This window comes from Oncorhynchus gorbuscha, linkage group LG07, assembly GCF_021184085.1.
Source record: "Oncorhynchus gorbuscha isolate QuinsamMale2020 ecotype Even-year linkage group LG07, OgorEven_v1.0, whole genome shotgun sequence".
In the NCBI taxonomy this organism is placed as follows: Eukaryota; Metazoa; Chordata; class Actinopteri; order Salmoniformes; family Salmonidae; genus Oncorhynchus; species Oncorhynchus gorbuscha.
This window is the reverse complement of record NC_060179.1, coordinates 74,736,834-74,753,848: the sequence shown is the minus strand read 5'-3', so window position 1 is coordinate 74,753,848 and position 17,015 is coordinate 74,736,834. Positions and strand designations below refer to the sequence as shown.

Sequence of the window (17,015 nt, the reverse complement as noted above, 5' to 3'; positions counted from 1 at the left end):
GGGCCATGTAACTGACTGACTGCATATCGGTGCGTTCGGAGAGAAAATATGGAAATATGGAGTCATTGGTGGATGAAACGGATCATTCCATGCAGCTTTTTGATTGCATTGCTGCCATGGTCAAGTTAGGCAGTTGACTTTTGCCTGCATATCTAAATGTGTCCTCTCTTCCTTCAGCTATCGGTGTCCTACCCCCTGTCCGTGAGGCAGCTCCACCAGTTGCTGAGAGAAAGCCACCACCTCCGCCACGGTGGGAGCATGCAGTACAAACTGTTCCTCAAGGGCATAGGCCTCACTCTGGACCAGGCCCTGCAGTTCTGGAGGTCCGAGTTCGTCAAGGGCATAGGCCTCACTCTGGACCAGGCCCTGCAGTTCTGGAGGTCCGAGTTCGTCAAGGGCATAGGCCTCACTCTGGACCAGGCCCTGCAGTTCTGGAGGGCCGAGTTCGTCAAGGGCATAGGCCTCACTCTGGACCAGGCCCTGCAGTTCTGGAGGTCCGAGTTCGTCAAGGGCAAAGAGGACGCAGACAAGGTAAACTTCTTGGACGTGAATAATTGAAAGACATAGAAAGCAGCTAGAGGGAGAGACAACAGTATAGTACATACAAGGACATTATTGAGGTGGTCCTCTTGGCTGGGTAACAATATTGCTATTTCAATTTCTATACTAGCTATATTTTGAAGTAGGAAGGCAATGACTCCTGACCTACATGGCACAAGGTATTCATAAAGAAAGGCTCAGTTCCTCAGCGGTTGATTGTATGGCCTAGAGGTCTCCAGATATTTGTATTGATGGTGGAGTTGACCTTTCATTCCTCCAGGATCTTAATGATATAGTTGTGAGCGAATGAACCTCGGTTATGACTCCATCTTATTTTCATGTCTTACGGTACGTTCAACAAGAAAATGACTGTCCTCAATGGGACTAGTCTCTCCATGTCTCCACTTCTCATTCTGCATCTGAACGGTTGTTTCCAATTGATCCTCAATCACCAGAACCCTGATGAGGTTCCCATCTCTACCGGAGGGGAGGTGTCTGAAGCCTGAGACATTTGAATATAATCGCCTCTGTCAACAGATTCAAGTGCTCATTCACGCTGTTCAGTTGTAAATTCCTTTATCGTTCAAGTGGAATTTCACCTCGGTTAGGCTCAGCTGGAGAATGACACAACCCCCCTCCACTCTCGTCTTGGCCACTCACCCTGATAGTGTTTCCCTTTGCTAGGACAAGTGTAGTGGTTTCTATGTTCTAGTTGCGTTATGGTCATAATGTTAGTGGCTATTTCAGGTAAGAACTTCAGTTTGCGGGACTATGGTGAGCGTGTTGAGTGGCTGATTGTGCAAACCTGTTATGTCATCAGTTATGGTGGGTAAGAAGAAGAAAGTAAAAGCAGCAGTTTTCAGGAACTTTGGAATTGTAGAATGAAAAAACGTAATTAAGCATGTCTTTGAGAAAGTTTGCTCTGTCTCTTTAGACCCTCATTTTCAGGAAGATAGTGAATTCATACCATGGGTGAGGGGTAGATTTTCAAATCTGCATTAACAACATGCATATGAGGATTCTGCCAAGTGTTATTCCCGGGCTTTATGCATTGTCTTGAATGTATCAACAGCACAGGCGTTATGCTGCAAGAGAAGCATCATTCATTGACGGGGACCTTTTCTTCATTTTATATTTGAGCTTTAATATTCAGTAGAGCTTGAATATGGAAAATGAATCATTTCTGGTTTAAGAAAACATGATTTGGTGAATTGTCACAATGTAACACCTTCATTTCTAGGCCTCCGTTGTTCAATACATTCTCTGCAGTCAAAGCACTTTAAAAGCATAAATAATTCATTTTGTGGTATATTCTTTTCATTTGCAAGATAACACAGGTCACGAAGAAACAAACAAATAGCCTTCCAGAGGTATGCTATTGGTGGGGGATGGATAAGGTGTGTCTATATGCACCTGGGATAATGTAAAACACAGTGCTTTTCTTTCTACAGATACGGCATTTTTGCTGATTATTTTTAAAATGGTGTGCATTTTTCCGTGACAACAGCGCAGAGAAAATAGGTGCCTGTGCCACTTTCAAGGAAATAATATGTCACTTTGTAAGGGCAATAAATTAAGATATAGCAGAATAGTTTTCAGACAATAATTGTTTTGAAACACCACCTGACAAAAATAAAATTGACCACTGATTTCAGTTTCACAATATAAACTGACAGGCCCAACACGGGTAGCTAGAATCCAACAGGGTTTTAGAAACTGGAATTGTCATATAGGTTTTGATCAGAATAAGACTACATACAAGTTAGACTAGATAATTATAGATATTAACATTAGTCTTCCATGTACATGGCTAGATTCACACTGTGGTCATTGTCCTTCTGGCTGGAAACAAACCGCATGAACCAGTGACACAATTTGACTGGCACTTTCACACTGCAGTGTATGCTTACTGAGCTGCCCTTTTGATTTTCACATTTACACAAAGTTGGGAGGGAAAAGGCAGGTGAAATATGTCAATACTGTATATTTTGTCAGAAAAACAGTAGCACTCGGCTTAAACACCTGGAATAAAATCATTTCTGTGCACACTTCTCTGTGAACACTTCTCTGTGAACACTTCTCTGTGCACACTTCTCTGTGCACACTTCTCTGTGCACACTTCTCTGTGAACACTTCTCTGTGCACACTTCTCTGTGCACACTTCTCTGTGAACACTTCTCTGTGAACACTTCTCTGTGCACACTTCTCTGTGAACACTTCTCTGTGAACACTTCTATGTGAACACTTCTCTGTGAACACTTCTCTGTGAACACTTCTCTGTGAACACTTCTCTGTGAACACTTCTATGTGAACACTTCTCTGTGAACACTTCTCTGTGCACACTTCTCTGTGAACACTTCTCTGTGAACACTTCTCAACTTTCTTTGGAACTCATTTAGGCATCCAGTTGATTTAGGTACATTTTAAGAGCAGTTAAGATTGGCCTTTTCCACTGAGACTTCAGCAGTCCTCTTAAGAACCAAACCTTTGCCAAGCTGTACTGGCTTCTATGGAGACACGCCACAGTTCAAAGAGTTGCTGGCTTCTATGGAGACACGCCACAGTTCAAAGAGTTGCTGGCTTCTATGGAGACCCGCCACAGTTCAAAGAGTTGCTGGCTTCTATGGAGACACGCCACAGTTCAAAGAGTTGCTTGTGCTTTGACTACTGCTAAGCCACTTTCACACACTCTCAAAAGCAATAAGAGGATGTATTTTTTCCTATTCCTCCAGCTTCACTTCTTCCTGCTCCACTAGTCTCCCGCCATTTATTGTGTAAGCGGCTTGTAGCCCGGTCAGGCGAACACATTCTCTGCCAGTCATGGAATGCCTCTCTTCAAAGTGCCCTATTTCCAGAGTGGCTTGGTCTCCTCGGTCTGCTCCCCTCAGGTGTAACCTGGACGGCCGCGCACATGAACTAATGTGTGTAAGTTCCATTATTGATTTAAGTTCAGCATGAAGCTGATCGGTGTAAATAAATCATGGCAAGAAGCCCCTTAGCTCTCTCAAAGCTCCTTCCCAGCCCTCTCCATGCTCCTGGAACATGACTACATCCTCAGAGAACCCTCATCAATTGTCTCACGCCTCTGCACTCTAACCGCATACGCTCCATATCAATAGCCTGGACCATGGTAACCTTTTCTTCTTTGTGGTTGGAGGCCAGGGGCCGAATGGCCTGGGATCCTCTGACTGGCTCCCGTGGCCCTCAGGTCTCCACTGTTGCTAAGCGGACAGTGTTAACATTTATTCCGGAGCGTGGACAATGTGGGGTGCATCAGGGTGAAACTCATTAGACTGGCTCACTGGCGGACCAATCTGCAGAGGAGCTAATCCTCCTGACTGGCCAGGGAGGGACACTCCATGCCCAATCTACATGAGTGATTCCTATTTCATTTCCGAATTGTATTCCATCTAAAGATGAAAGCAGCAAGTCTGAACCAAAGTGCATTTTTACGTGCTGCCGTTCTCTTCTTTTCTTTTTTTGGTTTTTACAGTCTAGCAGGTGTTAGTAGCTTATGTAGCAGCTGCATGTTGGAGCATCTTTTATAGCTCCAGCGGGTGAAATGAGCCTATAAAGCACAGGCATACGGACCTGTGTAGGTGTACTGTTGACCTCAGGAAGCTGACATCAACACAGATATTATGTTTGATGTATATCCAGGTCTACCTAAAGGCAATAAAACATGTCAACAGCTAGATATAGTCAGAGTAAAATTGTACATCATAAAACCATAGTTTCCTTATTTCCTGCTCACCTGAATTAGCCTCAAGTTTACTTTGCTGTTGCCTCCCAAATCAAATATTATTTTGTTAGATTTGGAATTCTCTAGTTTGTTTGTTTCAAGGGATCATTCACTGGAAGTGTAATGAAATTGGTTTGAAATGAGATGAGCATAGATAATCAACTGGCATGCTAATGCCAAGCTAGACCCTAATGACTGTTTATTACTGTTTTGAAGCTCATCAATTAAGCAGAATAAAAGGCGCGTGCGTTGTCACAAGGCCTGGATAACAATTACTTAATTAGGTTAACAAATGTCAGTGCTTTAGCAATTTGACAGTTACACTAATTAGGAACTTCGACAACCAACATCGAAGCCAAACACTTCAAAAAAATAAAAATGAATGCAATTATTTGACGGAGTCCAAGGATATTCAAAACGAAGTCAGTTGAAAGGGGGGATCCAAAGACCTTTTTGCTTGTCACCGTCTTTGGTCTTGGGGTTTAGAGGGAAAAACGGTGTTTCAAGATTATAAAGAGAGTCTCTTTGTTTCAGAGGCTCCTAATCCAGTCATTATTACTGCAGTCTTTATCATTTGTGCTCTGGCTCTGAGATAATGCCTGTGGAATGAATTAGCGGTGTGTTGTTTTAAGACAAGGTGAGACCTAGGGAGCACGCTGGCTAATTACATAGTTGGTCAACTTCTCTCCTAGTTTTATTAGCTCTGAGCTTCAGATAGCCTTGTTTTATTCGCTCGGAATAGAAATATTGACTTTTTAATGAATCCGTAAAACTGTTTCATTCTACACTTGTCTTTTCTTTGTATTTGTGTAGTGAATTTAGGGTCGAGTGTTTTGCTCATGAACAGCTGTTTTGATAGGCAGACGACAGTGGATGGTTTCACAGGTGAGGTGTGGAAATTGCAGTTCTGCTGTCGTCACAAAGCTTTTCAACATTGCCAGTGTCTTTTCTACTCTAGCAATGTAACCTTCAAAAACAAATGCATCACTCGCAATAGGCTTTGTTCTGTGGGGGCTGTTGAAGGATGACCACTGAGACTCAGAGTGCTGAGGGAGGAGTAGCAGCTCCCTTAACAACCAGCCTAAGGAGTCCACCAGGAGAGGGGCATCAGGATTCTTAATGCTCTCTACTGGTGAGCGGCAACGGCCCAGCGTGGCCTGATTCTGCCTAGGCTGCTGCTGCTTCCTACCGCAGTGTATCCTGGGATGGTCTCCAGATTTCAGTCAAAGCCTGACAAGGTGTTTGAGATCTAGGCCACGTGTAGGAATTGCACTCCCAACAGTTTAGCTGAATTGATCAGCTCCCACAGTGAAAGAAATACCCATTGCTAACTTTCTCTGCGAGTGTGTGTGTCTGGGCTGGGGGGGGGGTCAGACGAGTTAATGTTCAGACCGCATCTGTAATTGAGAAGCATATCAAATATTTAGACATCACTCTTGGTATGAGGATGATAATTCATGCCTATTGCAGCGTAAAATTGCATCAGCCCAATACTTCTAATGCAAATTCTAATATTTTGTTCACGTATGCATATAGCAGTATTTTAAATAAAGGTGTTTATTCTGTGCCTATAGTGCCAAGATAACCTACAACTACTGTGCAGAATAGCTGTGCTTAGTAACAGGGCAGTCCTCTCAATCTTAACTTCTTTATTGCTCTACTGTCTACCAAAGTCTACTTTACGGAACAGTGTATCTTGATGTGTTATCTTCAGGCAGGAAGTGGTGCTTCATTTATGGTAAAAACACTGTCCCCTTTCCAATGTCAAAGGTAAGTGGTGTTCTGCAAGCACCGGATTGGTCCAGAGATAATGGACCCAGTTGGGTAGTATAGCATTCCCATTCCTTGACACACAAACGCACATACACACCACACACACACTGGCAAAGCTGCTGCCTGTTTAATTAGTGAACTCTCCTCCTCCTGAGGCATCAGCCCACAGCACCAACGTGGCCTCGTCCATCAAGCAGCCCTAACTGCCTGGCCTAGATGCTGTTTACTCAGCAAAACCCACCTGAACGTCCATGACTTCCCACCACTAATTGACAGAGAGAGGAGACAATCAAGGGTGGTAGGGTGTGAAGTGGGTGGGATTCACCACTGCTATATAGGTGGACTTTTCAAGCAGGTTAGGACACTGAGGAAATGTGCCCTTGACTGAAGTAAATGCCTTACTTGAGTTGCTCCAGTGGAAACTTAATCATTTCATTCTAAGCCATTCTAAGTGATCCCTGGTCATGACCCCACTCTCCGAGGGTGTCTCTGGGGGTAGTGGGATATGCAAAAAACAAAAAATCCCTCCACACACTTTATGTGTGAAACAGGACAAATATACTCACCCCCCTAGTTGACCTTTTGAAGTCATTATGTGTCCAAAGCTTGGTTCAACCTATTTATGCAGCAAGATCAAGATAGTGGGATTGTTGAAGTTGGTTTATCTGATCAGAGTCATGTTATCGGATTATTTCACTGATAGCTGTCAAGGATGCATCTCAACTCTTGTGGCATCCTCTTGTCATTGTCTCCGTTCCTTAATCTCTCCACTAATCTGAAAACAGGCCCTGGATATGCTGCTTTCACCTATCAAGCATCATGGAAGCTACATCTGCAATGTGTTGTCCTCAAAACTTCTGAAAATGCCTGTTGGGTTCTAAAATCTTTCCAAAATTAAGACTTGGATTATTGACATTTTGTGCGTTGTTTTGCATGACTAATAACTTTGGGATCATTGGGTAACACATTGATAGTTCGTGCTCATTAAAGTTTGGGTTGAGAGTGAGAAATGAACACATGAAGCCAATTTGAACCACCAGGAAGGGTGTACTTGCGAGGAGTTGTCACGCCCTGGTCTAAGTAGTTTGTGTTTTTCTTCATGTATTGGGTCAGGCCAGGGTGTGGCAAGGAGTTTTTGTATTGTGGTGTGTTTTGTCTTGGGGTTTTGGTGTGTATGTATTTGGGATTGTAGCTAGTGGGGTTATCTAGCAAAGTCTATGGCTGTCTGGAGTGGTTCTCAATCAAAGGCAGGTGCTTATCGTTGTCTCTGATTGGGAACCATATTTAGGCAGCCATATTCGTTGGTTGTATTGTGGGTGATTGTCTTGATGTCCTTATTCTGTGTTAGTTCGCACCAGTTTAGGTTTTCATTACGTTTATTGTTTTGGATTCGTGTTACGTTTGTTTTATTAAACATGGATCACAATATACACGCTGCAGTTTGGTCCGACTCTCCTTCACCTTATGAAAACCGTTACAGAATCACCCACCACCAACGGACCAAGCAGCGTGTTAACAGGCAGGAGCCACAGGAGAGGCAGCAGCAGCAGCTGCAGTGGAGAGGCTGCACCACCTGGAGAAATGGACATGGGAGGAAGAACTGGAAGGTAAAGGACCCTGGGCTCAGCCTGGAGAATATTGCCGCCCCAACGAAGAACTGGAGGCGTCGAAAGCTGAGAGGCGCAGATATGAGGCAGCACGGCGTAGCGGATGGAAGCCTGAGAATCAGCCCCAAAAATTTATTGGGTGGGGGGGGGGGCTCAGGGAGAGTGTGGCAGAGTCAGGAGTCAGACCTGAGCCAACTCTCCCTGTTTATCGTGAGGAGCCAAGGAGGAGACCAGAACCAGAGCCGGTGTTGGAGGTGAGCGAAACAGAGACTGTGAAGGAGTTAATGGGGAAATTGGAGGAGAGAAATGAGAGAGTTGGTGCTTTTTGCATGGAATTTGCCCGACGGAACGTGTTGGGGATTTGATAGCACCTGAGTTAGCGCTCCAAGCTCAACCTGAGGTGTGTGTTAGTCGGCTGGTGAAGTTGGTGCCAGCCTCACGCACCAGGCCTCCTGTGCCCATCCCTAGCCTTGCACGTCCTGTGCCAACACTGCTCTCAAGATCTCCAGTACGCCTTCATGGTCTAGCCCATCCTGTGCCACCTTCACACATCAGCCCTCCGGTAGCAGCTCCCCGCACCAGGCTTCCTGTGCGTGTCCTCGATCCAGTAACACCAGTTCCAGCACCACGCACCAGGCCTTCAGTGCGCCTCGCCTGTTCAGCGCAGCCAGCATTTTTCTCCTCTCCTGCGCTGCTGGAGTCTCCTGCCTGTTTAGCGCAGCCAGAGCTTTTCTCCTCTACAGCGCTGCCGGAGTCTCCCGCCTGTTCAGCGCAGCCAGAGCCTTCCTCCTCTACAGTGCTGCCGGAGCCTCCTGCCTGTTTAGTGCAGCCAGAGCCTTTCTCCTCTCCTGCGCTGCCGGAGTCTCCCGCCTGTTCAGCGCCGCCAGCGCCGCCAGTCTGCCCAGCGCCGCCAGTCTGCCCAGCGCCGCCAGTCTGCCCAGCGCCGCCAGTCTGCCCAGCGCCGCCAGTCTGCCCAGCGCCACCAGTCTGCCCAGCGCCGCCAGGATCTGCCAGTCGGCCAGGATCTGCTAGTCGGCCAGGATCCGCCAGTCAGCCAGGATCTGGTAGATCCATCAACCTGCCTGAGCTTCCTCTCACTCCTGAGCTTCCTCTCACTCCCGAGCTTCCCCTCACTCCCGAGCTTCCCCTCACTCCCGAGCTTCCCCTCACTCCCGAGCTTCCCCTCACTCCCGAGCTTCCCCTCACTCCCGAGCTTCCCCTCACTCCCGAGCTTCCCCTCAGTCCCGAGCTTCCCCTCAGTCCCGTGGGGTTCTGGGTGAGGACTACTAGGCCATGGTCGGCGGCGAGGGTGGTCTATCCAGGGACGGAGGGGACTAGACATTGACTGAGTGGGTTCCACGTCCCGCACCGGAGCCGCCACCATGGACAGACGCCCACCCGGACCCTCCCTATTGTTTTGAGGTGCGTTCGGGAGTCCGCACCATAGGGGGGGGGGGGTTCTGTCACGCCCTGGTCTAAGTAGTTTGTTTTTCTTCATGTATTTGGTCATGCCAGGGTGTGGCATGGAGTTTTTGTATTGTGGTTTATTTTGTCTTGGGGTTTTGGTGTGTATGTATTTGGGATTGTAGCTAGTGGGGTTATCTAGCAAAGTCTATGGCTGTCTGGAGTGGTTCTCAATCAGAGGCAGGTGCTTATCGTTGTCTCTGATTGGGAACCATATTTAGGCAGCCATATTCTTTGGTTGTATTGTGGGTGATTGTCCTGAGTGTCTTGATGTCCTTATTCTGTGTTAGTTTGCACCAGTTTAGGCTGTTTCGGTTTTCATTACGTTTATTGTGTTGTAGAGTTTGTGTTTTGGATTCGTGTTACGTTTGTTTTATTAAACATGGATCACAATATACACGCTGCAGTTTGGTCCGACGCTCCTTCACCTTATGAAAACCGTTACAGGAGTGTTGATGTTTCCGCCTGGATTGGCTATGTTAACAGTTTCAGATTATTTATTTTTCACCTACAAAATAGTTAATTCTGTATTTGTGTGATGAGCAGTAGAACCAACATAGTTTTGTGCTTTTGGTTAATTATGTCAGTGTGCTTGCTTATTTCAATGATGTAGTCGTTCTACTTTGTTTCAACATCACCTGCCTATAAACCCATGCATGACAGAAGCAGAACAGTGTATTCTGTTCTTCAACTGGATACCTGTAGTGAATAAACGCCAGTGTTCGCTAAAATATAATTATGCTGAATATTATGGTATTTATTATGTAGGTATTTGTTTTTCTCATTATATCCTACAGTGAGACTAAAGACCCTTTATAACAAAGCCTTGTTTGTTTCTCCCTGGACTCCTATTCATGACTCAGTCCTCCATAAATCCACTTTGTTTTCCTGTCATCTGATACTTTCTCATTCACTGCCCTTGATTGAGACCGGGTAATTAGGTAATTGACCCAGGAACCTTGAGTGTGTCTGGCGACGCCGTACGTGGCTGGCTGCTTGCAAAATCCTTCCGAACTTCAATTCCTCCTTGAAGGAGCTACAGGTTTTTATTATTCAAGTCACTCCCAGGATGTAATCTCTGTTTCCGTCTAGTTCTGTGCTTAATGTCTCTGCCGAGGCATTAGTCTTTGGAGCTCTCTTGCTTTTGCTGTCTGCTCTTGATACATTTCACACAGCCACAGGAGAAAGGCAGGGGAGCTGTCTATTCTGTTCGCACCCTGGAAGCCTGAAAGAAAATACTTCCCGGATTGGAAAAACAAAGCTTCTTAACATAGGTGATGATTGCGAAGAGTCTGGTGCCTCAAAATAACCTACACTATAGGCTTGGATTCTCTGAAGGAACTTTTCCAAAGTTGGATTAAAACTGGATGGATTTGAAGAAGACGTTACATATTAATATGGCCAATATCCTCTGTGCTTTTCACCTTAATCCACAGCCAAATCAAATCAAATTTTATTTGTCACATACACATGGTTAGCAGATGTTAATGCGAGTGTAGCGAAATGCTTGTGCTTCTAGTTCCGACAATGCAGTGATAACCAACAAGTAATCTAACTAACAATTCAAAAACTACTGTCTCATACACAGTGTAAGGGGATAAAGAATATGTACATAAGGATATATGAATGAGTGATGGTACAGAGCAGCATACAGTAGATGGTATCGAGTACAATATATACATATGAGATGAGTATGTAGACAAAGTAAACAAAGTGGCATAGTTAAAGTGGCTAGTGATACATGTATTACATAATGATGATGTAGAGTACAGTATATACGTATGCATATGAGATGAATAATGTAGGGTAAGTACATTATTTAAGGTAGCATTGTTTAAAGTGGCTAGTGATATATTTACATTTCCCATCAATTCCCATTATTCAAGTGGCTGGAGTTGGGTCAGTGTCAATGACAGTGTGTTGGCAGCAGCCACTCAATGTTAGTGGTGGCTGTTTAACAGTCTGATGGCCTTGAGATAGAAGCTGTTTTTCAGTCTCTCGGTCCCAGCTTTGATGCACCTGTACTGACCTCGCCTTCTGGATGATAGCGGGGTGAACAGGCAGTGGTTCGGGTGGTTGATGTCCTTGATGATCTTTATGGCCTTCCTGTAACATCGGGTGGTGTAGGTGTCCTGGAGGGCAGGTAGTTTGCCCCCGGTGATGCGTTGTGCAGACCTCACTACCCTCTGGAGAGCCTTACGGTTGAGGGCGGAGCAGTTGCCGTACCAGGCGGTGATACAGCCCGCCAGGATTCTCTCGATTGTGCATCTGTAGAAGTTTGTGAGTGCTTTTACATTTACATTTACATTTAAGTCATTTAGCAGACGCTCTTATCCAGAGCGACTTACAAATTGCTTTTGGTGACAAGCCGAATTTCTTCAGCCTCCTGAGGTTGAAGAGGCGCTGCTGCGCCTTCTTCACGACGCTGTCAGTGTGAGTGGACCAATTCAGTTTGTCTGTGATGTGTATGCCGAGGAACTTAAAACTTGCTACCCTCTCCACTACTGTTCCATCGATGTGGATAGGGGGGTGTTCCCTCTGCTGTTTCCTGAAGTCCACAATCATCTCCTTAGTTTTGTTGACGTTGAGTGTGAGGTTATTTTCCTGACACCACACTCCGAGGGCCCTCACCTCCTCCCTGTAGGCCGTCTCGTCGTTGTTGGTAATCAAGCCTACCACTGTTGTGTCGTCCGCAAACTTGATGATTGAGTTGGAGGCGTGCATGGCCACGCAGTCGTGGGTGAACAGGGAGTACAGGAGAGGGCTCAGAACGCACCCTTGTGGGGCCCCCGTGTTGAGGATCAGTGGGGAGGAGATGTTGTTGCCTACCCCTTATATCCTTCAGTTCTCAAAATGTAAGCCCACATTTATTTATTATCCATAAAGGCATGAAGTACCAAACAACTACACTGTGTCTACCAAACATTAGGAACACCTTTTGCCCTCAGAACAGCCTCAATTTGTTGGGGTGTCGAAAGCGTTCCTCAGGGATGCTGACCCATGTTGACGCCAATGCTTCCCACAGTTGTCAAGTTGGCTGGATGTCCTTTGGGTGGTGGACTTGATACACACGGAAACTGTTAAGCATGAAAACCTCAGCAGTTCTTGACACAAACTGGTGCTCCTAACATCTACTACCATGTCCTGTTCAAAGGCACTTAAATATTTTGTAATGCACATTCAACCTCTGAATTGCACACACACAATCCACCTCTCAATTGTATCGAGGCTTAAAAATCATTTAACTTGTCTCCTCCCCTTCATCTACACTAGGGTTGAATGGAGGGAACCCGGTTACCGAGATTTATCGCCCAAAACCACTCCGTTTTCCCTTTATAAATAACTGCCAGATCCTGGTAAATTATAATAAATTATTTTTATGAACAGCATGGCGTGAAATGAAACTGCTAAATTATATGAGATGTCTAAATCTGTCTTCTCTATATCCTCTGATGATGAATCAACCCTCAGGGTGGGGACAGACAGCCCATCTCAGTATGGAGCGCAGTTCACAATGCATGTAGACTTATCTCACCATGCTAACTTTTTCCCCCCTTCTGACAGGTACATTTGCTGCAGCATAGCCTATGATACAGTAATATATAGAATGAATGTGCATCTAATTTACCATCTCCATCTGGCTTTCGAGGGTCACCTTGTTTTTTAATTGCCAAGATGTATTTTTTAATTGCAGCTGCAGAGTTTCAAACCATCACTTGAATATCGTTGCTTTAAATCAGTGCACGCGCGAACACTCTTGCACTCGCTCACAACCACAACTTACCTGCCAGTGATTGAGAGTATCTGCATAGAAGAATGGGAGAAACTCCCCAAATACAGGTATGCCAAGCTTGTAGCGTCATACCCAAGAAGACTCAAGACTGTATTCACTGTCAAAGGTGCTTCAACAAAGTACTGATTAAAGGGTCTGACAACATTTATAAATGTGATATTCAAGCTTTTAATTAAAAAAATAAATTTGCTAAATTTCAAAAAACCTGATTTTGCTTTGTCATTACAGGGTATTGTGTGTAGATTGATGAGGAAACATATTCATTTAATATATTTTAGACTAAAGCTGTACCGTAACAAAATGTGGAGAATGGGAAGGGGTCTGAATACTTTCCGAATGCAGCGTAGATGTCGGAGCCTACCTCTTTCAGGTAATAAATTCAGTGCAGTGTTAGCCTTATGCCTTAAATTTAGCTAATTAATGATGGGGTATGCATAATAAACATCTTATTTATACCCTTTGTCTCTTGCTCAATACACAAGGACCTGTTCTCCGCTGGCCTCTCCTTAAAAAACACTCCTTAGCTCTTGGAGTCCCAAGCAGGAAAAAGCTAGACTTGAATAACTTGCTGGACATTATTTATTTTAGCATTTCTTATACCAATAGACTATACGAAGAGGGATGCAATCTTTTTTTTGCTGAATGTTAAATTCAGCAGCCAATAGAACTCTCGGGTACTTTGAAAGAAGAGTGAACACGTGATGGCGGTAGGCTATAGCAGTTATTATTCAGAACCATAACCATTCAATCTTCTTGAAGAGACGTGAAAGCCTTCTGCATCTAATTATAGTCCTATATTATTCAAGGACAATAGAATGATGACGACAAGGACAACAACATTTATTTCATTTAGCTGTTGAAAGGATGGAAGGAATGATGTAATACTAGAGAAAGGGGAGTTAGGCTAATAACATTAGGGGAAATATTATGTATATATGAGTCGGCCTACTAATTTTACATAAAGGTCCTATTATATTTCAAAATCAAATTCGCTAGCCTACAGTGCTTTCCGTAAATATTCAGACCCCTTGACCTTTGCCACATTTTGTAATGCTACAGCCTTATTCTAAAACGGATTTGGGGAGTTTCTTCCATTCTTCTTTGCAGATCCTCTCAAGCTCTGTCAGGTTGGATGGGGAGCGGCGCTGCAGAGCTATTTTCAGGTCTCTCCTGAGATGTTCGATCGGGTTCAAGTCTGGAATCTGGCTGGGCCACTCAAGGACATTCAGAGATTTGTCCAGAGATCTGTCCCGAAGCCACTCCTGCATAGTCTTGGCTGTGTGCTTAGGGTCGTTGTCCTGTTGAAAGCTGAACCTTTGCCCCAGTCAGGTACTGAGCGCTCTGGAGCAGGTTTTCAACAACAATCTCTTTTGTACTTTGCTCATTTCATCTTTCCCTCGATCCTGACTAGTCTCCCAGTCCCTGCCACTGAAAAACATCCCCACAGAAGGATGCTGCCACCACCATGCTTCACCGTATGGATGGTGCCAGGTTTCCTCCAAATGCGATGCTTGGCATTCAGGCCAAATAGTTTAATATTGGTTTCATCAGACCAGAGAATCTTCTTTCTCATGGTTTGAGAGTCCTTTAGGTGCCTTTGGGCATACTCCAAGTGTGCTGTCATGTGCCTTTTACTGAGAAGTGGCTTCCGTCTGGCCAGTCTACCATAAAGGCCTGATTGGTGGAGTACTGAAGAGAAGGTTGTCCTTCTGGAAGGTTCTATCTCAACAGAGGACCTCTGGAGCTATGTCAGAGTAATCTTTGGGTTGTTGGAGCTCTACGGACAATTCCTTCGACCTGATGGCTTGATTTTTGCTCTGACATGCACCAATCAACTATTGGACCTTATATAGACAGGTGTGTGCCTTTCCAAATCATGTCCAATCAATTGAATTTACCATAGGTGGACTACAATTACCATAGGTGGACTACAAGTTGTAAAAACATCTCAGGGATGATCATGTCACCTCCTGATCTGTTTCACCTGTTCCTGTTATTGTCTCCACCCCCTCCAGGTGTCTCTTATTTTCCCTGGTGTATTTATACCTGTGTTTCTTGTCTCTCTGTGCCAGTTTGTTGTGTATGTTGTGTATGTTAGTCAAGTCAACCAGTGTGTTTTCCCCCATACTCCTTTTGATATTCTCTTTTTGATAGTCCTTCACGGTTTTGACCCCTGCCTGACTCTGGACTACTTTCCCGCCTGCCTGATCATCCTGCCTGCCCTGACCTTGATTCTGCCTGCCCTTCGGTACCTTTTGAAGTATGAACTGGTTTTGACCCTTTTTCCTGTCCACAAACATCCTATTGGATGAATAAATATTGTAAGACTCCAACCATCTGCCTCCTGTGTCTGCATCTGGATCTCGCCTTGTCATGATAGATCAATGGAAAATGGATGCACCTGAGCTCATTTTCGAAATTCTCATAATAAAGTGTTCAAATACTTTTTAAAATAAGGTTTTTCTGTTTATTTTCTAAAACATTTGCAAAAATATAAAAACCTGTTTTCGCTTTGTCATTATGGGGTGTTGAGTGTAGGTTCCTGAGGATGTTTTTGATTTAATCAATTTTAATCCATTTCCCCAAAAATCAAGGGGTCTGAATACTTCCCGAAGGCACTGTATATGTACTTAATGTTTTGTATACTCAGTGTATGTAGCTTGTATCGTCAAGCTTTTTACCCAACCCACTAATATAGAGCAAAAAGCTGCACTTTTACTAACTTGAAAAGCAGACAAATTGATGTGCATTTTGGGAAGAGCCATGATGTATTGTGGAGTCCCTCACCTTCAATGTTGTACTGTATATTTTACAAGTTGTTCGTTGTTATGTGGCTTGTAGCAGTGATTACAATGAAACGTGTTTTAATGGCATTACACAAGATGGATTAGGGCTAGTTACACATCCGTCACAATGGACTGTCTCTGAGGAGCCTTACACACACACTTCTAATTCCTTCTATTTCAGGTTTCTCTGTCGCCGTTGCCAAAGTGTGTTGGATTAGAGATGTTAACAGTACAGTAAATCCCCAGGGTAGACACTGCATTAACTAACAGGCTGTACAGTAAGCCCCCAGGGTAGACACTGCATTAACTAACAGGCTGTACAGTAAGCCCCCAGGGTAGACACTGCATTAACTAACAGGCTGTACAGTAAGCCCCCAGGGTAGACAATGCATTAACTAACAGGCTGTACAGTAAGCCCCCAGGGTAGACACTGCATTAACTAACAGGCTATACAGTAAGCCCCCAGGGTAGACACTGCATTAACTAACAGGCTATACAGTAAGCCCCCAGGGCAGACGATGCATTAACTAACAGGCTGTACAGTAAGCCCCCAGGGTAGACACTGCATTAACTAACAGGCTGTACAGTAAGCCCCCAGGGTAGACAATGCATTAACTAACAGGCTGTACAGTAAGCCCCCAGGGTAGACAATGCATTAACTAACAGGCTATACAGTAAGCCCCCAGGGTAGACACTGCATTAACTAACAGGCTGTACAGTAAGCTCCCAGGGTAGACACTGCATTAACTAACAGGCTGTACAGTAAGCCCCCAGGGTAGACACTGCATTAACTAACAGGCTATACAGTAAGCCCCCAGGGTAGACACTGCATTAACTAACAGGCTGTACAGTAAGCCCCCAGGGTAGACACTGCATTAACTAAAAGGCTGTACAGTAAGCCCCCAGGGTAGACACTGCATTAACTAACAGGCTGTACAGTAAGCCCCCAGGGTAGACACTGCATTAACTAACAGGCTGTACAGTAAGCCCCCAGGGTAGACACTGCATTAACTAACAGGCTGTACAGTAAGCCCCCAGGGTAGACACTGCATTAACTAACAGGCTGTACAGTAAGCCCCCAGGGTAGACACTGCATTAACTAACAGGCTGTACAGTAAGCCCCCAGGGTAGACACTGCCTTAACTAACAGGCTATACAGTAAGCCCCCAGGGTAGACACTGCATTAATTAACAGGCTGTACAGTAAGCCCCCAGGGTAGACAATGCATTAACTAACAGGCTGTGGAGCCTCCGGGTAGACACTGCATTAACTAACAGGCTGTACAGTAAGCCCCCAGGGTGGACAATGCA

At 44.8% G+C, this 17,015-nt stretch overlaps 1 pseudogene; it reads left to right on the top strand.

The window, feature by feature from the left end:
- The window catches only part of LOC124039047, a 127,124-nt pseudogene that overhangs the window by 77,635 nt on the left and 32,474 nt on the right, over nt 1–17,015 (top strand).